Source organism: Rattus rattus, chromosome 7 (assembly GCF_011064425.1).
Source record: "Rattus rattus isolate New Zealand chromosome 7, Rrattus_CSIRO_v1, whole genome shotgun sequence".
NCBI classification, from domain to species: Eukaryota; Metazoa; Chordata; class Mammalia; order Rodentia; family Muridae; genus Rattus; species Rattus rattus.
Window position 1 is genome coordinate 119,551,192 of NC_046160.1, and position 19,048 is coordinate 119,570,239.

A 19,048-nucleotide genomic window follows, 5' to 3' on the forward strand; every position below is an offset into this window, starting at 1 on the left:
TGGAACTCCTGTGAGAGATGTGAGGAACTTTCTTGTCCAGATTATTTGAAATGTGGAAGACCCCCACGCATGTATGTGGAAAGCATATACAATGGGGGAGTTTTTGCTGTTTGCCTGTTTTCCTTCACTCTTGCTGGCAGGCTCATCTATCCTGTAGCTGCATTGTTCCTTTACTGTTTTTAGAAACAGCGTCTTTAGATTTCCAACATAGACTGGAAACCAGCAGGTCTCCAGAAACCTCCAGGTCTTTAGTGTCAGATTGGAACTTCTGAGACATCTGGCCTCAAGAGCTAAGACAGTCTCATATGTGTGAGAGAGCCCACGTTAGATTACCCAGACTATATCCTCTAAATCGGTCTAATAAATCCTATACACATTGTGGTGATTTGAATGAGAATGGCCCTCATAGACTTACATACTTGAATTCCACAACTTGGTGGAACTGTTTGGGAAGGAGTAGGAGGTGTGGCTTTGTTGAAGAAAGCATGACATTGAGAGTGGGATTCGGGGTTTCAAAAGCTCACACAATCGTCCCTCTGCCTTGTGGTCATGGATCAAGATGTGAGCTCTCAGCTGGGTCTTCATTCTAATCCTCTGAATCCATAAGCCAAATTAAATGCTTTCTTTTATAAGTTATCTTTACCATGATGTTCTATTACACAATAGAAAAGTAACTAAGAGGCTGAAGAGATGGCTCAGTGGTTAAGAGCACTGACTGCTCTTCCAGAGGTCCTGAGTTCAATTCCCATCAACTGCATGGTGGCTCACAACCATCTGTAATGGAATCCGATGCCCTCCTCTGGTGTGTCTGAAGACAGCTACAGTCTACTCATATAAATAGAAAGAAAGAGAGAGAAAGAAATAAAGAAAGAAAGATTAAAGTAACTAAGATACTCAAATGTACATGCATATACACATGCACACACTCATGCACACACATGTGCATGCTTGCACACGTGCACACAGAGAGAGAGAGAAAGAGAGAAAGAGAGAGAGAGAGAGAGGAGAGAGAGAGAAAGTGATAGAGAATGAGAGAGAGAGAGAGTTCTGTTTCTTTAGAGAGTGAACCCTCATTAACACAGGGACAGAGTTAATCATCAACCAAACCTGCAGTTCTGCAAGCCTGGTGTTAGGACAGCAGACAGTCCTAAGCATGCGTGTACAGGGAGGGACAGGGCTTTCTCCATGAAATGCTGGTGTCTCACCCACTTTGTGTCTCATGGAGGGGACAGCCAGGATAAGCCAACCTCTGGTGCAGACTCTTTTCTGGAGATATCTGTAGGCTTTTCAAATGCTGGGGCTAGAACTCCGTAGATCACACAGGCTGAGACAAGAACTCTACCACTGGGCAAAGCCAGCTCACAGGCTTTCTCTAAAGGAACATATCCTGGACTGCCAGGCTTTGGGTGTGGCCAAGCCTTCCATACACTCCTGACTCACTCCTCCAATTTAGGATAAGGAATATGAGAGTCTCAGGTGGATCCTTTACTAAGATCTTCTCACCACATCCTTCAGCAGCAGACACACCGTTGGTCTCTGATCCTGGTTCTCCTACCTCAAACTGTAGTATATTCCAAGTGTTTCCACCTACACTGTTTCCTTCCTTCCTCTGTAATCTTTATGCTGTTATTAATTTTTTGCAGTGCTGGATATTTCCAACTGCTCAGCCAGGTATTAAGACATTGCAAGTAAAAGAACAGGAATCTGGAGAAGTAGACACAGAGATTCCAAACCCAGATGAAACCCGTGGAAAGGACGCTCCAGTTTCATCCACTGCTGTAAGGTCTAGGCTCTAAGTTAGGAATCTCTTACTTCGTGTCTCTGAGGCAATCTATCAGCTGTGCAGCCAGTAAATGCAGAGTGAGGTAAGATCATAGGCACTCTTGTCTGCCCCCCAATCCATAAAATCATAGACATATTTGTCTGTCTGCCCAATCCACAAGATCATAGGCACTCTTGTCTGACCCAATCCACTCAGAATTTTTCCTTCTAAGCTTCCCTTTCATGAATTTCTCATCTTCAGGGTTTTCTCATAGTAATATGAAATAATCCACAAAGGCTAAGACCCAGTACGTAATGTGAGTTCCACCAAGGCCAGCATCAGGGACCAGAGTCCTCAGACAGCTCCCACAGAGCAGGCAGTGTTCACACTGTGCCTGCCCCTCCACTGAGGAAGTGTTGGTTTCTCCATGGCTTCAGTGGATTACGTGGGATGCTACGCTTGTGGTGTGTTCTACTTATTTTCAGAGCACCTGATGAAAAGCATCTCGCAAGGGTCACAGAAGAGTCGGCCATACAGATGCTGCTCCATTCCTTATCCAGAATTCTCAAAGTGATTGCCCTAGCAGTGAAAATGTCAGCATCTCATGCCACAGTCATTCTCCAAACTATTCTTTTCACAGCTATATGAGAACTTCCCAAACCAAGATCAGTACACAGGACACATAAGTCCTCTAACACCAAGTGAGTTAACTGTGGTCACCAAAGCAAGCACTGAGAAAGAAAGTGCTGGACTAGAAAGGGTCTGGGGGTTTCTGAAGGCAGGAAAGGACTCACAGGAGGGGCAATTCTAGAAGAAGGGTCTGCCCATCATGTCTGCCACACAGGGCCTGAAGGCCCCAATCCATACTGATATTTGGATCATTTACTGAAAACATGTTTTTCTATGGGGCTGATTATCTGGTTCATAGGACAGTGGTCCTGTTATTTCATGGTGAAAAGAAAGGGGTGTGTCAAAGCTCTGATTTCCTCTCCGCAGATGCCTGGTACTGGTGCGGATAGGAACAGCCATGACACTAAATGAAATTTCTATGGATGCAAATATCCTCCTGATGTTCAGTCTTACGACTCTGTACACAGACAGCGCAGCTAAAAGGGGCTGCTGCAGGAAGCCAGCACAGCTGTGAGTCAGCTTGTCTGTAGAAGTAAACAATCACTGGAGGAGGGCAGATTTTAGGCCAGACCATGGACACAGAGACACGTGTAAGGAGGGCCACTTCAGGCTGCAACAATCAACCGTCGCTCTCCCGTGAACTACTCCAGTCACAGATTCTGCTCAGGAAACTTCAGACAGCACCCTGCAACCATCCTTGGACTCAGGAAGGCACAATCCTGTCTGTTGTCAATATTGCTGCTTCAACGTCACCCAAATTCTTGCCTCAACATCACCATGATTGCCTCATAAATCAATACAAATGGCCACTTGCATTGACTTTGTAGCTAGCTAGCTTGTTTGCTTGCTTTCTTTTAACTTTTGTGAACTCTTCATCCTCTTCTAACTTTCTGTAACCTGCATTTAGCTTAAATTTGACTTGACTGCTACAGACCCCAATGGCTGAGATTGAAGGAGCAAAGAATGTATAATTGTCCCAAAGGACTCCAGGGGTTCTTGGTTTAATGACATTGATGAAGCTCGTAAACCTCCTGACCTGACAGACTCTGACACTGTGGAAAGACAAGTATGCCACTCTGCATTACTGGCATAGCATATTCATGACACTGTCTGCTGTTGAAGGATCCCTGCAGGCCTTTTGGCCCTAATCCTTATGGAAATGGAGCTACCAGTACCAGCTTATGTCTCCACCAGAGAGAGAGCCGCTGTGCGTGCCCTGAATCTTCCCTACTCAGGCCTGAAGCATAGCATGAACCCTGTCCATGCTTCCCAGGACTGGTAACCCCTCCAGGGAAGGAGGACCCCTCATGCCCACAGTTCCCTGCCTCCTCCTGCTGTATCTTTGCTCTGTAGCTCTTCATGAACATACTGTAAATTTTCTAACGTCCATCCGGATCCTCCGGTGATGCCTATGGAAAGGGTGGGTCCCACTTCAGATCCCAAAGTCTGCTACCAGTCATAGAGCCCTGTCAGGGGAGCCTCAGCGTTAAAATCGCTTCACGTTTTGTTCTCCAGCAGCAAGTGACTACGCTGATCGAGGGAAGCCAGTTTCTAAATAAAGACGAGTGTACAAAACAGACCGCCGGGCCCACTAATGCTGCCAGCATAGCTATGAGCCTTGAGAATGTACGTTTATATTATCTGAATGGTTTACACTGTATCCCAAACCAAATAAATAAGTCTCGTTCGCTGACATTTTCTGAGCCGAAGGGTGGTTAAGACATTCTTAGAATCGTAATCCAAATTTAAACAGATGTTAGTGTGACGGACAGCAGAGGCGCTGCCTGGGAGTCAGTGCAGAGACGTATCTCTGCACAGTGTAACTCTCACAGAAACACTCAAGGGACAGTTGTCCTCAGGCATCATGCACTGGAGTGGTCCATGTGATTGACAGTCAATACCCCATGTTACTCTTACCATTTTGGTCCAACCTAAGCTTCCAGTGGGTAGCTTAGAATCCAGAAATACCCATGTTGGGAGCTAACAAAGGCCACAGCAGTTTCTGGACACAGTTGATCAGTGACAGCATGAAAGTACTTATGGAAATCGCCACTCTTTATCATCTTTTTTAAATGAATACTAAGGCTGGGGAGGTGGCAAAGTACTTTTGTACAAGCATGTGCACCTAAGTTAAGGTTTCTAGCACCCGCATAAAAGTCTGAGCATGGTGGCAGACACCTATGACCTCAGCACCAGGGAGGCAGACACAGGGGGTTCCCTGGGCTTGCAGGCCAGGTGGTCTAACCAAATCAGTGAGTTAAAGGTTCAGTAAGAGACACTGTTTCAGGGGTTGGGGATTTAGCTCAGCGGTAGAGCGCTTGCCTAGCAAACGCAAGGCCCTGGGTTCGGTCCCCAGCTCAGAAAAAAAAAAAAAAAAAAGAGAGAGACACTGTTTCAGAAACTAGAGTAGGGAAATGATTGAGAAAGACTTTCAAACATGGTCTCTATAAGCTCTCATGCACATACATACATGGGTGGAGGGTAGGAGAAAGGGACAGACAGACAGACAGAAATACATAAAAATGTCAACTCCAACCCCAGAGGAACCAACAGAGCCCCATACCCACACACATCTTAAAGTCTCTCTTTGAAGACCCATAGACAACCAACCCAGAGTCATATGAACTTCAGAGCCCCTGTTTGACTAATTCTATACCAAGTCATTTTACAAACCTTATTCTTGACCTGCTGTGGTTTGATTTATTTTGTGTACCTGGCCCTTTAAAGGATCTCCAGTTGACTCTCTGCCCTTCAGTAAACCCACAAAGTATCAAAAAATAAAAAATAAAAGCTACAACCCCTTGATACAGAAGCTACTGACACTTTGAGGACACTGGCCTAAAGACCCTTCCTGAGCATTGGAAGTCTGTGCTTGATACTTTGTGTATTCTGCAGAAGTTACTAAGAATAGACACTGCTATCTCCCCACAAATGCACTCAGCTATGAGGCCAACGTGTGCCTTGCCCTAAGCTCCTCTACATGGTGTAAGGCCGTGATTTTCAGGCTTCACCTTGCCTTGAATATGTGACTATTTTACAAGCAGCTCATTTAGAATGAAAACACAGGCACAGGGTGAATGTACCTCACGGTGTACACAAACACATCTACCTTTCCAGCACCACCCACAGGGTACTATCATATACACTCATCAGAGTAGATTGGGACCCTGTGATCTCAGGGATATCTTTAAACCATCAGGAAAAAAACAAATCCAAAATTTTACTGAACACATCAGACCAAAGAAAGGTCAAACTCCTGGAAAACAGAGCATACCTAATACCGTGAAGGTAACAATCCCCATCTAATTACCTGTATGTGCACACATGTGCATATGCACACATACACATACAAGCATCAGGACGCTAACAGGCACAGAACTCCTAACTATTCTAGGGGCTTTCCCTTGGCTTGGTCTTCACCGCCTCATACAGTCTGGTCAAATTCCCACCCAGCGTGTGCCTCCATTCATCCGTCTGGGCTCTGTCCTATATCTTGTCTCTGAAACTCAGCCCTGAGGATCACCTCAAATTTGAGACTCTGCAAGGCATCTTCAAAAGGGTTGCTTACCTGCCCACATCTCCCTTCTTACCCCAGTGAAGCCTCTGAACTCTGTGAACTCTGCTGAGGCTTCTCTAACCCTTTATGATCATATTCTCTCTTTCTCTCTCTCTCTCTTTCTCTCTCTCTCTCCCTCCCTCCCTCCCTCCCTCCCTCCCTCCCTCCTTCCCTCTGTGTGTCTCCCTCCCCCTCCTTCTCCCTGACACACACACACACACACACACACACACACACACACACACACAAATTCTCATGTATGGTCTGAGAGTTAAGACTGGAATAAAAGTACACTCACAAGTACACGCGCCCACTCAGAAACATACAGACAAAATTAAAATAAACTTTTAAAATAGGACCTGAAGAGATGATGTTTCCATGGTTAAGGGCACATAGCGCTTACTCTTGCAGAGGACCTGTGTTTAGTTCCCATCAGCCAAGCCGTAACTCCAGTTGCAGGGGACCTAACACCCACTTCTGGTCTCCATGGGTACGTGCACTCACACATGCACATGCAGTCACACAGGCACCCATAAAATATAGTTGGCAATAGAACACAATTTTTTTTAAAAAGATTGGAATAAAAGAACCCGTGCTTGCCAAGAGCCAGCTATTATGAGAAACTGGAAATACTTGGCAAATTACAGCCAATAAAGCAAGAAATTTGTGAGTTTATTTTGACTCAATAAATTCTGACACTGTGGGAGAAGACAAACATGGCCATGCTTCTGACATAGTTTGTCATCAGTCCCATCTGATGTGGCAGCAAAAGCTGAAGCCCTGTTAGCAGCCTGCGGTAGGCTATCCTCACAGAGGTGGACAACCCACATTCGCTCAAACTCGTGGTCCTCTTCAGCTTGTGACAAGATGTACGAGGTCAAGGATCAGCTTAACTCAGCTCCATGCAAGAAAATCACAGGCTGGTGATACCAACAGAGAGGAGGGGACTTAGTGGCATACACTTCCTGGCTCTGCTCTGCCACATACACCAGGCAGGAACAAAACTATACCCACAACCAGCAACAAGGGGGTTTAATCCCCCTTCCTGCCTAATGCCTCTTCAAATGCAGACCCTCTGGAATATATATATATATATACTCAGAGAGGAAGAGGTCTAGAGGATCTGGTCGGTTTGGTGACTTCCTGAAGCTACTGTTTACTCCCTGAGCTTAATGAGTGGAATTCTACACCTCCCTCTATAGCATACTGTGTTTTAATGAATTTCTCTCCAAGATGCAATGCCTTATCTCAGAGGACACTGCAACACAACAGTAGGATGCTTCACTCAGGCTAGGCTAGCACCCCCAAAGCCCACAGCACCAACAGCATCCCCCAAGTGCTGGTTCTGCGTCAAAGATCCTCGCCCATAGCTTTGCCTGCTTTGTGATGGGTCAGTTCTCACAGGTCCATACCTGCTCAGTGCTTGGCCCTCTCAAGTGAGAACCGCCCGCTTACTCAAAAGAAGTGAGTGTTTTCAGGACCAGATTTTCCTCCCTTCCAGGTTACAAATTGAAATGACCCGCCATGCCTTCCACAAGTACACCTTCCCCTCACGTATTCATTTATTCTACTTAGAAAAGCAATACCTTTCAGGATTCTGAAAGAAGTCTAGCACTCGGAACATGACAGCAGTGTGCCTGTGCTGTTCAAGGGGAAGTTTTAGGTCTGGAGTTAAATGTGTCATTTTATATAAGGTTACTTAGAACAATCTGGAACATTCCTTTCCCCCATACTACTTGGCTTTAAAATCTATGTATCTGAAGTTCTTTCAGAGTTCCTACCATAAACGTTTAATCACTGAACAAGCGTGATGCATTATTTAGCAGTGCCAATTTAAAGCACACATAGCTCTCTCTTTACCCTTTAATGCTGACTGATATTGTCAATAATGTCATTTGCTCATGCCCTAAAAGAGGTTCAAATCTAAATTACCCCCTCAAAAACCTGTGAAGAATAAGAACAGGCACAATGTCCACATAAATATCCCAATATTTAGTTCAACCGCACTTCTACTTTCCCAGAATAGCAACAGATCAAGAAATTCTTCAAGATCTGCATCCTACTTCTCAAAGACACTGAACAGAAATTACCAGCCTGGCTTCGCTGCAAGCTTCTGGTGTTGCCTTGTCCCTTGCCGCTCTGATATTTTTAATGAACAGACTTCTCCTGGCATGTCCTCAGCTGTGTACTTGTCAGATGAGCTGTATACAAGGGTTTCCAGTGGTGTAATTCGTAGACTTCTAGTTATCTGGTTTGCGTGCTGTCCCCAGTCACCAGTGACTAGGGAGTGTCAGCTTGGCTTTTTTACACACTAAGGAAGGCAATTGCTTAAGAAACAACAAAAAATGGATTCCTGCCAGACTACACTAAAAATCCAGTCTTTATTGGGAAACTACCTAAACGTGACCTGGTCCATGGCTGGAGAAATGTCTCGGTTGGTAAAGTGAAGCTTGAGCTCAGCCCCCAGTAGCCATGTGAAAAGCCAGGCATCACGGTGCTTTCTGTAACCCCAGTGCTGGGGAGGCAAAACCAAGTGGATTCCTGGGGCTCAGTAGCCAGCAAGGCCTAAGTTCGCTTAAAGGTGAACCTCAGATCCCAGAGAAAGACCCTGTCTAAAAACCAAAGTGACAACATCTGAGAAACTGCAACCAAGGTTGACCTCTAGCCTCCATGAACACCTGTGTGTGTACATGTGGGTGGACAGGCAGGCAGGCAGGCAGGCAGGCAGGCAGGCAGACAGACAGACAGACAGACAGACAGACTCTCTCTATATATATATATTCTTCGTTTGTTTAACATATTCCAGGCCACAACTTTGAAAATAAGACCTTACTCTTAATGAGTTAGGCCTGAATCTACCCAGCCCCCACCTTGCTGGCCCATCCCAGTATGTCACTGGCACATCGACCCATATTCCCATTTGTGTCTCTGTGTTGCAAAGACATGGCCGTTGACCATATACAACTCCAGCTGTCTAGAAGCAACAGAACCACAGACCTTCACAATTGGTGCGGAGGGCAGAAAGAGGTGGATAGGCACAGCTTGTCCAGATTGCACTACACCCATCCATGAAGTGAGGTGAGTCAAGAGAGGGAGGCAGACACTGACCCTCCTCTTTATTGCTTTAAGAGAAAGGCTGGCTGCAGAAGGAAAGAAGCAGGAGCAGAGACCAATCTAGAGCCGCACTCAGGAATCTGACACCCCAGAAGATCCCCACTGGGCTGCCTCCCTCACCTCGCCATCCTACTTCTGAGGAATAGCCAGCAAGCACTCTTGCTTCCACCAGTGACCCATAGCCAGCATAGCCAATCTGGGTTACATAAAAGAGAATGTGTCAATCATTTGAGAGGCCATCCTTAGAGCATGCAAAAAGAAAAAAGAAAAAAAGAAAACACTACAATCTAGACATGTCAAATGTACCTCTAAAATTGCATCAAATTTTGAATTGATCAAATGCTTACTGATAAAATATTTTAATTTTATCTGCGAAGATGGTATACTTGAGGCTAGAGAGATGGCTCAGCTCTTAAGAGTACTTGCTACTGTTCCAGAGGACCTAGGTTTGACTTTAACCCCCTTTCCCCATGTTGGAGTATAACCATCTGTAACTCCAGTTCCAGAGAACTGGATACCCTCTTCAGGCTTCAGTGGCCACTTGTGTAGGGTACAGATATACATGCAGGCAAAACATGCATGCACATTAAAAATAAAGACAGTGTACTCTTATATCCTCATCTGCTATATTTTTAACTCAAGTCTGTGAAAGATTTACATAACCATCAAGGAAGCCATATTTCTTATATTAAAGAGCTTCAAGCTGTTGATGACGTGAAATATATGCCAAGAGAGACTATCAACTCTCACTGTCCTTATCTGGCAATACAGTCACATCTGCATGCTGGCTGGGGACTATTATTTTTATAATATACCACTTTAAAATATAAATTACCACAATTAGTTAAGATGTAACGATAATGTCTTTGCGAAAATCCCGACAGTTAATTCATCCGAAGTCTCTACTCTCCAACGACAACATTCCATTGCATCTTGCCGCCAACTTCCAACACAGGCTAGAAAAACAGAGCTTCCGGAAGTAACAGTTCAGACTTGCTGGGAACTGCAGCTTCCAAATCCTAATTTCAGGTAGCCCTCCTAGAGCATGAAGAACGGGGTGTGTGGCTCATGCATTCGAGGATAGGGTAAGGCCTTCCCATCTTCCTGGCTTCAAGTACAAGCACAGTATGCTAAGCTCTCTAGGCTGAGAAGCAAGACAATCACCCAGGGGTCCATTCTGTGCCATACATTATCTCTTATCAGTTTGCTCCCATTACTCATTGTACATGCCACACCATGCTTCCAAGTCCACCTGCAGTCTCATTGTTACATTATACATGTACTTGTTTGTTTATGTATTTACATGTTTGTGAATCTATTTGTTGTCTTTCTTTCTTTGTATCACTATGTATCTCTGGCTATCCCAGAACTCACTACATAAACCAGGTGGCCTCACAGAGGCCCACCTGCCTCTGCCTTCTGAGTGCTGAGATTAAAGAAGTGTCCTGCTGTGCCCAGCTAGAATATAGTTTTCAGTCCAGTGAAGCAGCACAGTGTCTGTAACCCAATTATCCAACTTAACATTGCCTATTTCACAGATCCAAGAGCCAGGAACCATGACAAAGCAGGTGTGAGCACGATGTAGAGAACATACGTGTGCAAAAACAGAATGGCAACAATGCAGGTGCGAGAGTACAGGGCTAGGAGATTAGAGTGAAGGGGGTGTGGTGAAAATGAAGGGTGAAGAGGCTGGGGGGAGGGGAGACACAGGTGCAAGGGGGCTGGAGTAAGGATGCAGATGTGCAGGTGCAGGGGAGGGGAGATACAGGTTTAATGGGGCTGGGGTAAGGATGCAGATGTGCAGGTGCAGGGGAGGGGAGATATGGGTTTAATGGGGCTGGGGTAAGGATGCAGATGTGCAGGTGCAGGGAGGGAGATATGGGTTTAATGGGGCTGGGGTAAGGATGCAGATGTGCGGGTGCAGGGGAGGGCTGAGATACAGGTGCAAGGGGCTGGGGTGGGATACAGATGTGCAGGTGCAGGGAGGGGAGATACGGGTTTAATGGGGCTGGGGTAAGGATGCAGATGTGTGGGTGCAGGGGAGGGCTGAGATACAGGTTTAATGGGGCTGGGGTAAGGATGCAGATGTGCAGGTGCAGGGGAGGGGAGATACGGGTTTAATGGGGCTGGGGTAAGGATGCAGATGTGCGGGTGCAGGGGAGGGCTGAGATACAGGTGCAAGGGGGCTGGAGTAAGGATGCAGATGTGCGGGTGCAGGGGAGGGCTGAGATGAGGGCCAGTGTCAGATGCAGGTATAAGAACATTGTATTAAAGTAGGTACAGATTGAGGCAGCTAAGCTTGAAAAAGATGCAGATAAGAGAATTCCCATTACTCATTGTACACGCCACACATAAAGAGACAGGGAAGCTTCCCCAACTTTTGTGGAGCTCTGTGTCTCACGGTGGCTTTCAGCGCCATCTTTGATTAGGATTCTGCAGTACTGGTGGGGCGGGGCTAAATTAGCTTGATGACAGCTAGCTTCTGACAAATAAGGAAGCTTCCAAGGCTCTTGGTAGAAGTAGACATGAGGTGGGAAGCCCTCTGATTGGCACTCAGGCTACTTCTCCCAAACTTATACCGTGTTGTCCATGAGAAGCACCAGTTTTTGTTTGCCAAGCCCTGACTACCTCAGTGAATATGCTAGCAGCTGAGCAGGCCTCAAGTCACACCTCAGCCTAACTGCTGCCATGGGTTGCACTACCATACTGCCAGAGCAGACAGAGCATTCACAGCCTCTGCCCACATTAGCAGCAGGCTGCAGGCAGCACAAGCAAGTTCTCTGTCATAACCAAGCTGATGTGCTTGGCTACTATGCCAGGACTGGCCTGTACTGCCCAGGAAGTGCACTTTCCCTATGAAAAACTATTTTGCCTCTCTTTTAGAGTCCTTGCAACAATTTCCAGACATACCTAGAGCTGCCCAGGAGGACTCTGCTCAGAAACCAGAAAATCATCCAGGACTTGAAGGTCAAAACTCCTGTGTGGCAGGGTGCGGGTGCTATGCCTGCCTTCTCTGCACACTTCTGAATAAGAAGTACGATGAGGGAAAATGTAAGAATAAGTGGGGTGAGCCTGATGCATGGTAGCAAGCAGACTCAGAGTAGTCCTTTGCATGGTCCACTGTCCTCTACAAAGTTGAGGATGAATGCATGGGTGCTCTTGGAGTTTATGTATCATCTAATGGAAACACAAGCAAGTGTTTGGAACACCAGCTTTATAGATACCTCACTTTGTACATTTCCTTGTTATTCCTGCAAGCCATCTATTTTCAGTATCAAAACTTCTGAAAGCAAGTAAAGTATTTGAACCTATTAAATAATATAAAACCCAGTGTAAAATTCACACCTGACCAAAGAGCATTTTGACAATGCCCTGGACCAGCTCCACCATTGGCCCACATATTCTAAACACCCCACAGATGGGTGACAGATGAGCCTGTTCCAATCCAAGGGTCATGGGGCAAAACCTGCAGCCTGCTTTATTCAATAAAGCTACACATTCTTGTAGAAGACAGAGTTCTGAGGACACATGTCATATAACAGACAATCTCCCCATCTCTGGAGATACTAAGTAGGAAAGGAAGAAGGCTCGTGTGAGTGACATTACAGGTCTACCATTGTCTCCCCCACCCAACCCCCATATATTCTTTCACCACCTGTGTTACATCCCCTCATCACCTGTGTTATATTCCTTCATCACCTGTGTTACTTACATTCCTTCATCACCTGTTACATTATTCACCACCTGTGTTGCATTCCTTCATCACCTGTGTTACATTTCTTCATCACCTGTGTTACATTATTCACCACCTGTGTTGCATTCCTTCATCACCTGTGTTACATTATTCGCCACTTGTGTTGCATTCCTTCATCACTGTGTTACATTCCTTCATCACCTGTGTTACATTATTCACCATCTGTGTTGCACTCCTTTACCACCTGTGTTACATTCCTTCACCACCTGTGTTACATTCATTCACTTTGTTACATCCCTTTACCACCTGTGTTATATTCATTCAGTACCTTTGTTACATTCCTTCCCCACCTGTGCTAATTACTTATCCATCACCAGGATAAAATATCCTGACCAAAGCAACTTAAAGAAGGAAGGGCTTTGGTTGGCTCTCAGTTCAAGGGTGCAGTTCATTATGGCAGGAATGTCCTGGAGACAGGAGCTTGAGTCAGCTGGTCACATTGTAGCAGCCCCTATATAAAAAACCTATATAGAACTACAGACCTAAGGAGAGTCAACACCCCCCATGTGGCACATTTTTCCATACGTGTATTTAAAGTTTCTGTGTGTACACATGGGCATGTTCTCATGTATGATGCATGTGGGGGACGCACATGCACACTGGTGTACTTTTTTTATGAAGGCCAGAAGCGAATGTTGTATATGTACCTCAATCACTCTCCTCCTTAAATATTGAGACAGGATTTCACACTGAACCTAGGGATTGCAAGTTCAGCTAATCTAGCTATCGAGTGTGTTCTGGGACCCCTGATCTCTGCTTTCTAAGCACTGGGATTGTAGGTGTACCATTATAACCATGTAGCATTGACATGAATTGTGAGGATCTGAGCTCAGCTCATGACTTTGTGACAAGTTCCCACTGAGCCATTCTCACCCCCCCACGGATGGCAATGTCTCTTCCTTTCAAAACCAGATTATTTTTTAATTATGTGTCTATATGTAAGTATGTAAATCTGTGTACAGGTTCTGTGGAGACCAAGGCGTCAGAGTCCCTGAATCTGGAGTTACAGACAGTTATGAGGGCACCCAATGAAGTGCTGAGAACCAAACTTGTGTACTCTACAAGTATTCAAAACCCACTACTGAGTCATTTCTCCTGCCCCTGGTCAATCTTAAAACTGAATTTTGAAGGCAAAGCTCAACAATGCGTCCTCCCCTAGCACGATCCTCTCTCACAGGACCACACGTTATTCCCTAGAGCTGATAGGAAATAGCCTTTGCCCCCCAAATCAAGCAGTGTGCCTAGGTGAGGCAGATGTCAATGCCTCAGAGACTAAGCAGTGATGAACCAACTTGCTTGCTTGCTTGCTACCTACCTGACCCTCCTAACCAAAGCCCAGAGCTACGGAGACGCAGGTCCCAGCTCACAGTTCACCTCTGGAAAGGGACATATCACCACTGTCCAGGTCTAGGTTTGGATGTGGCTATCTCGGGGAAGGTTCTGAACTCCAGCAATGGGAAGGCTCCCAGAAGAGCCTCATCCATTTACTTTCTGCCCTAGATATTTAAAAAGCAGCTGGCAGGGCTGTTAGACATAGCATGAATTAAAAAGAAAGGGGGGAAAAAAGACCTTCCTTGGATGAACTTTCCGCACCGTTTCCAGGCAGCAGAGAAGACAGCTGTTTGGGGCCCTCTATGAACCACGTTCAGAAACAGTAAGTCCAGCTGGGTCTACATTTACCAAGGTCAATTTAGAGTAATGTGGAAACAGCTGCCAGGTGCTTCTGAGTGGAGCTAGAGTTATCCACACGGTCAGCTGTTTGCTTTCTGTGGGAGACAGAACATCTTGTCAGAAGAGATAAGACAACCTTCTGGCTAGCTCAGATGTACCAGCCTTTGTCTCGGGTGTAAAATGACCAGGTAAAATCTCTGCCCTCTTCTTGCAGTACTCACGTGCCTTACACACATAAAATACTCCTAAGCTACCGAGACTTGCATACGCTCAAGCAACCCTTAAATGTCTGCCTCCCAACACCAGAATTGCATTTAGCTTAGAGCACATATGGTTAAAAACATCTTTTCTATTGCTTTTCTATTTTTGTGATTAAGCATCATGATAAAAAAAATGAATTTTGAACTAAAGGGTTTATTTCGGATTACAAATCTCAGGTCATATTACATCACTGGAGGAAGTCAGGGCAAGAACTCCTCCAGCGGAGCAGGAACCTGGAGGCAAGAAGTGGAGCAGAGACCATGAAGGAGCACTGCCTACTGGCCGCTCCTATGGCTTGCTCAGCCCACTTAGTATAGCACCCAAGACCACCAGCTCATGGTAGCACAGCTTACAGTGACCTGGACACAACCACATCAACTACCAATAAAAAAATGTTTCATGGGATTGCCTACCGGTCAGTCTGGTGGGGTATTGTTTTTACTTAGGTCCACTTTTGCCAAACGACTCTAGCTTATATCAAGTTGGCATAAAGCTAACCAGCACACTGAGGATTCGTGTTTCTAGGTGTAGTAACCACCCATCTATTGTTTCTTCCTTCCATTTGTGGGTTGGTTTGTTTAGAGACAAGAAGGATATCTCTGTGTAGTGCTAGCTATTCTTGAACTCACTGTGTGCACCAAGCTGGCCTTGAACTCACAGAGATCACCGTGCCTTTGTCTCCCAAGTGCTCAGATGAAAGGATTTGCCATCGTGCCCAGCAACACTGCTTAATAAGACCACGAAGAGAGAAAGTCGAGTGGCCCAGCCCTCCTTCCTACTCTCCTCTTTCTTAACCCACATTCATAAAAACAAAAAGAAATCGCCACATAAAGGAATATAAGGAACCCCCAAGAGCATCAGGCCTTGAAGTGAACACTACCACCTACCCTCCCTCTGACCAGCTCCAAGCTACAACCTTGGTCTTCCCAGGGGGTGGGAGCCCAAAATAAAAACAACATAGTTGGAAATACATAAGGTGTCTCGGGAGTGTGTGCAGGGTGAGCCCAAGGCCACCCAGGAGGAAGCAGAGACAGATGAAATGTTCTCCTCTTCCTGGGAAGGGGTGGTAAGGAGAGAACAGACACAGACCTCCACTTAGTAACCTTGTCAAGCAAATCTGCTTTGAGAAAATAGCTGTGGGCTTTGAAATGCACAGCAGGGCTCAGCAAAAAGAAGCCATTTAGAACATCTTTTTACTCCCTGCCTATCTCTCACAGGCTGACGCACAGAACTGCCAACTCTGGACAGCAGTCACCTCACAGCTCCATGCTAGGGCGTCTGGTTCTGTGCAGGAGCCCCATTGTCTGGCACCTTCTTCTGTTGGAAGACCAGAGTTCTCCACACAGCTCAATCCTGCCTAGATCACAGCACCTGAGGCAGATGAAGAAACACAGTCACCAGCAGAGCCGGCTCCCAGACACCAGGCTTCAGCTCCAGGGTAGGGGTGGGCTGCTCATTTATGTAGAACCCGACAGAATGAAAATCTCCAGGCCTCGTGAGGCAAACATGGATCTGAGCTTTTGTGGGAGGAAGAATCCTTTGATTTAAAAATAAACAATCACGCCATGCAGTTCACAAAGCCAGCCGACTCCTGCCTCTGCCAGTTCTGTGTCTCAGCTCTGTGTGGGCTCGCTAGTGAATGAAAGCACGCGTGGGCAAGTGGGGAGGCAGGAACAAAGGGTCAGAATGAACATTCTGCGTGAAAGGTAGGCTCCAGCTTTGGCAAATCCAGGCCTGTTACTTCAGCCAGGGTTTGGCAGGGTTCTTTATGCCCCTGCCCCTTCAGTGTGGAAAATATCGGAGCAAATTCACAAACAGGCCTCCATGGAAATAAAGAATGGTAGTTTATGTTCAAGTCAGACCTCAGGAAGAAGTCCGGAGGATCTGGACAGTATGGGGTCCTGAGTTTCCAGGGAGAGAGAGAGGCAGGGGACAAGAGACTAGGGGAACAAGGACACACAAAAATGGGAGAGTACGAAGAGACAGTCAATGGACTATCATGAGATTGTCCCCTCCAATTCAACCAAGACTAGTTTCATAGATCATTAAGGCCATCAGGGGTCCTTTCCTATCACAGATATAGCAGAAGTAAGGGGGTGTCATAGTACAGGCTGCAAAGCACCACAGAGAGTAGTGTGAAACAACCCCAGGTATACCACTGATGGCCTCACTGACAGCTTTGTCACCATTTAAATGAGAAGTGCGCCCTGTTCATTCAAGGTGTTCCATGTAGGAAGAATCAGTCCTTCCATCCTGATAACATCTGGCCCTGGTTCTAACCCACCAGGGTATTTAATGCAATGGAGGAGGAAAAGCAAACAAACAAATGAATTGTGGCTCTTCTTCAACCATCTGTTCTGCAGGCCTCATCCCAAGAGTAAGTGTTAATAGCTAAATAAAAAAAAAAATAGATAGATAGATAGATAGATAGATAGATAGATAGATAGATAGATAGATGGATGGATGGATGGATGGATGGATGGATAGATAGATAGATAGATAGATAGATAGATAGATAGATAGATAGATAGATAGATAGATAGATAGATGGATGGATGTTGGGACTTGGGATGTAGCTCAGTGATAGAGGGCTTGCTTAGCAGGCACAAAGCCATGGGTTCAATCCCCAGCACTGAAAGAAAAAAAAAAAGAGAGACAACAGATGCCTCAGCATTGCCAGGTATTCCTCCTTTAGTTTCTTCAATAACATACAATTATTTGGGTCAAGCTGTTACCAGACAAGAGCCTCGCAGCAGCTACCTTTCACAAAGTTATTGGCCCCATGTAGTCTCTGGTGCCCTAAGAATGGGTGTCAGCACTCAGGGAGAGCCATGCAGTCAGCCCAAGGGAAGAGAATGCTGGGATTGGCGCATATGACAGAAGCCAGGTCCAAGCACCCAGGGAACAGAGGGTTGCAAATGTTGCCCTCACAGCACTTCTGACAAAGCCTACATCTGTACTATTGCCCCACAAAACAAACACTCCTGAGACTGACTTATGATCCACGGTACCACAATCAGTAGCAGCATGCCCACCCCTAGATGGACAGGGGAACATTCACTAACCCCACCTTCCTGGCTGAGCCATCAAACAATACTTCTGCCATGTTTAGGGTGGATCAGCAATGTGGGTCACACCTTTTGATGACATGGCTCAACTTTGGTTGTTGTCAAGACAACACAGTTATGTTAGGCAGGTGTCCAGGATGACTTATGTCCAAACATTTCTACATTGGGTTGCCTTTGCCAGCCTCGCATCCCCAATCTTCTTCCCCTTTCTTTGTGTTTCTGGCAAAATGCTATGAGCCATCAACTACCTCGGAAAGCAGCTCCTCCCTGCTCTGTCCACCATAGGTAGGTCCACCTCTGCTGTCCTGCTTCTCCCTGACCTGTTTCCAGCCTTGAGCATGGGAAGGGTGACATCTGGCCATCTGGGTAAGGAGCTCTTCCTTGAAGTGACAGGCCAGTTTCTAGCCAATAAGAAAGGAATAGGAGGGAGAAAATTGATGTATATCTTAGTCTTCGGGGTTCATCTGGGGTGAACAGGGCAAAAGCTTCACACACACACACACACACACACACACACACACACACACACACACACACACGTACACCCCAGAGCACACACACCCCTACTGAAAGAAGGACACGTTTAGCCACTCAGTCAGGAATAAGGGGCCTGTGAGCTGGTCATGGGGAAAGTAGACTGGGGGAAAAAGTCTGTTCAAGCAGTCTCAGGTGGTAAGCAGGGGCCTCCTTTCCATCCTAAGTATTTCCTGCAAACTAAACTAGACCCTCAGTGTAGAGAGATCAGGAAGCCAGGAGAGCCTGGAGAACCAGCCCTAAGCTAGCCAAAGGGCTGGGAGAGCAAAGCAGTCTTCTTCCCTGCAGTCCCTTTCTTTGAGTTTTGTATGGTTGAAACACCTCTGAACACCAGAGGCGGGAGGAAGGAGGTGTGGAGCCTGAGGGGAGTTCAGGCCAAGGCTGCAGCTCACCCCTTGGTGCTTACCATCCACAGGCGTGCACACTCTCTCCTCTAACACTGATTGTTTTAGTCCATTATGTGTGGTAATTCTGGCCCCAAAGCCTCTTACAAACATTGGTTTTATGGTAAATCTCCTTAACAGATAAGATTAGCAGGAGGGAGGTGCCATGTCAGAAAGGCCACCAGTTCCGCCCTCCCTCCCTGTCGCCTTTCCTTTTCCTTCCGCGTGTCAGGAAAGGAAAATGTCGGTCCAGTCTTCACCAGCAGACCGAGGATTTGCCTCGTGAGAGGGAAAAGGCAGGTGCAGCACAGGGTA

The 19,048-nt window shown here is 46.2% G+C and overlaps 1 protein-coding gene across 1 annotated transcript in view; it reads right to left on the reverse strand.

Moving 5' to 3' along the window:
* Positions 1 to 19,048, reverse strand: part of Ptprn2 (protein tyrosine phosphatase receptor type N2) — a 725,488-nt gene that overhangs the window by 705,810 nt on the left and 630 nt on the right. The window lies entirely within an intron of this gene.